General features: G+C 36.9%; 1 pseudogene; it reads left to right on the forward strand.

Annotated features, from left to right (window-relative positions):
• Positions 1-284: 284 nt before the first annotated feature.
• Positions 285-3,392, forward strand: part of LOC102841733 — a 10,436-nt pseudogene continuing 7,328 nt past the window's right edge.

Below are 3,392 nucleotides of genomic sequence, written 5' to 3' on the forward strand. Positions count from 1 at the left end.
TAATAATAACTCTCCATTATTGAGTGCTTATAATATTCCAGGTGCTAATGTAACCATTTGCATTCATGAAGTCCTTTCTACAAATTTATTAATTGGATAGCACCCTTATTCTCTCTTTACAGATAAGGGGCACAAAAATACAAGGTCTTTCTCAAATCAAGGATTTTAAGATTTATTCTAGAAGCTCACATATTAGTCTATCACAGTTTCGGAGATGCTAGTGGAAAATATGAGATTACTAGGTCAGAGCAAAGGAAGTTATTAGTCACAGCAAAGCAGACAGCATGAACTTCTTGTTTACATTGGCTCTCCTTGCCCAGTCAAAGTTCATGGATGGTCTACATGCGGGTCCAGGTAGATGCTGCACACGCAGTGGGTTTATACTATATCTGAAGAGCCCAAGTATAGATAATCCTACTCTTTAAAACTGCTGTTAGAAAACCTGCTTAACTTTTCTCCAAAAGGAAATAGTACTTTCATTATCCCTAACAGCAAACAAGGAGTCCTGGTGTGGCTCTGTGGGCTAATGCATCAGACTGCAAAGTCATTTGAACTGCAAGGTCAGTGGTTGAAACTCACCAGCTGCTCCTTGGAAACCCTATACAGGGTCGCTATGGGTTGGAACCGACTCGAAGGCACTTAACAACAACAACAACAATTGGTAGCATAGTGGTTACGAATCAGGCTGTGAAGCTTAAGGTCAGCAGTTTGAAACTACCAGCTCTTCTGCGGAAGGAAGATGAGGCTTTCTGCTCCCGTAAATATTTACAGACTCAGAAACCCTGTACAGGGTCGCTATGAGTCAGAAGTGACTCCACGGCACATCACCACCACCACCACCACTATTATTGTAGAATTGTCTATTTCTTTTTCAACTCTACTAGAGTTTTATGTCGAGTCCTGGTGTGTAGAATAAGCACTGGACTGCAAGGTCAGCAGTTTAAACTCACTAGTAGCTCCTTGTAAACCCTATACAGGGTACCTATGAGTCAGAACCAACTCAACAACATTTAACAAGGTAAGAGTTCAATGTATGTATTATGAGGCTTTTTCATTGGGAGCATAAATATTTATTAAGGTTATGTCCTCTTGTCCAACTGACCATTTTGTCTTAAGATAATGTCCTTCTGTGTCTCTTAATGCTGGTTTTAGACTTAAAGTCTATTTTATCACAAATTAATATTGCCATTCCTGTTCATGTTTTAATGCCTTTAGCTCTCTAAAACTTCCCCCATCTTTCAATTTTAATCTACATTGCCCTTTGTGTTAAGGTGTGTCTCTTGTAGACAGAATATTGAAGGATCCTGATTTCTTATCCATTCTGTTGTTTCCTGTCACTTGACTGGTGGCTTTAATCCATTGACATGCAATGTAATTATTGATTGGTTAGCAGTTCAAATCCACTAGCTTAGCCGCTCCTTTTGAAACCTATACAGATTCACTATATGTCAGAATTGACTTGATGGCACTCAGCACAACACAACATTGAATAATTAAAATCATTACCTACTTAAGTATGGAGTCCTGGTGTGGTGCTGTGGGATAAGCACTGGACCACAAGGTAAGTGGTTGAAACTCACCAGCTGCTACTTGGAAACCCTATACAAGGTTGCTATGGGTCAGAACTGACTCAATGGCACTTAACAACAACAATAAAAACAACTTAAGTATACCTTCTGTGGTAAAGGCATCACTGTTGTAGCATGAAAGTATAATTCCACTTAAAATCAGACATTATATATTTCTTGAATGGAAACTTTCATAAATTACTAACATATTTTCTAACAAAATATTTAAGCTCCTTCTGTGTTTTATTTTCCATTATACAAAACATGAAACAGTAATATTTAAAACTAAGTTCACTGCCAAGTGCAATATAATTCAAACAAATGCATCTCTCTCTATGCATGCTTCTGTATTTACTATCCTCTGGGTGACACTACAATCCTGAGTCCTCAGTTTTACATTTAGTTTTTTAAAAAATCCAATTTCCTTATCTTCTATATAAGTTGATAGAGTTTAGAAACTCTGACAAGGACCCATACAGCTCCCATTGCAAAAATTGTGGATGCATATTACATTGATTTGCTGAATGTACTGTGAAGTAACAGTAACTTCTGAAAGGCCTCTGCAGTATATTTTCATATTTGAAGTGAATAGGATAGAGACCGTTCTTGTACTACATCATAAGAATTACTTTCTTGGGATTAGCATAATGCAATTCTCTGAATCCTCCTTTCCACTTTACTGTTTCTATGTGCCTGTTTGTTTTTAAGAAAGCACTATCATTCACTTCAATTCATTAAAGAAATGCCTAAGCAGCATAGTTCTGTATAATTTTGAGCATCATTTTAAAAATTGTGCATGAGAAAACTGGATCTCTGCAATTTTTTGTTCTGCTTTTAAACTTTCCATTGAGACATATACTGGATTTACTGCGGGGCTGATTATGCCAAAAAATGATCAAACTGCTATAAAAGTATGTACAAGCAGCTACATTTTTCATTAAATAGGCTCATTTTGATATGAATATTGTTTGCTATGGGCTAACAGGGAAGATATTTTGCCATTTTATTGTGAAAAAATTATATCCAAGTGCTATCTAACATTTCATTCCAAAATATATCTCAAAGTGAGAATATATGGTGCTAACTGGAGTACAAACCATACCTTCCACGAATATTTGATCAATTGGTAGACAATTTGTCTTAATAAATAATTCAGAGACCAAAGTGCAGTGTATTGGGAATACCAAGAACATCCCTTTGTATAGAACAATTGTCAGAATCATGTTTGAGTCCTCACTTTTTATTCAGAAATTATCTTTGACCCTGTACTTCTTCTTTAATTGGCTTTATTGATTATCGGTTACGAATCGGGCTGCGAACCGCACGCAAGGTCAACGATTCGAAACTACCAGCTGCTCTGCCGGAGAAAGATGAGGCTTTCTGCTCCCGTAAAGATTTACAGCCTCAGAAACCCTGTGCAGGGTCGCTATGGGTCAAAACGGACTTGACAGCACTTAACATTGATTATCAGATTTTCTACTCTTAGTCTGATCATGCATAAAACTATTTTAATTAAATCAATACAGATCAGAAATCCATACATTTTGTATCTGAGGCTAAATACATTTTCAGGAAAGGGATATTTTACACTCAAATACTTGATTGTTAGTGGACTTACAGTGTTATTATTGTTAGGCATCAGCTTCAACTAGTATTGCCTTTGTGTACAAGAGAGTGAAACATACATAGTCCAGTACTCTGTCATCCTCACAATCACTGCTGTGTCTGAGCCTATGGTTGCAGACACTGTGCAGTTTCATCTTGCAGAAGGTTTTCATGTTTTTATCTGACCCTCTACTGTACCATGTTTTTCTTCAGACATTG

The sequence above is a fragment of the Chrysochloris asiatica genome, unplaced genomic scaffold, assembly GCF_000296735.1.
Source record: "Chrysochloris asiatica unplaced genomic scaffold, ChrAsi1.0 scaffold00063, whole genome shotgun sequence".
Classification (NCBI taxonomy): domain Eukaryota; kingdom Metazoa; phylum Chordata; class Mammalia; order Afrosoricida; family Chrysochloridae; genus Chrysochloris; species Chrysochloris asiatica.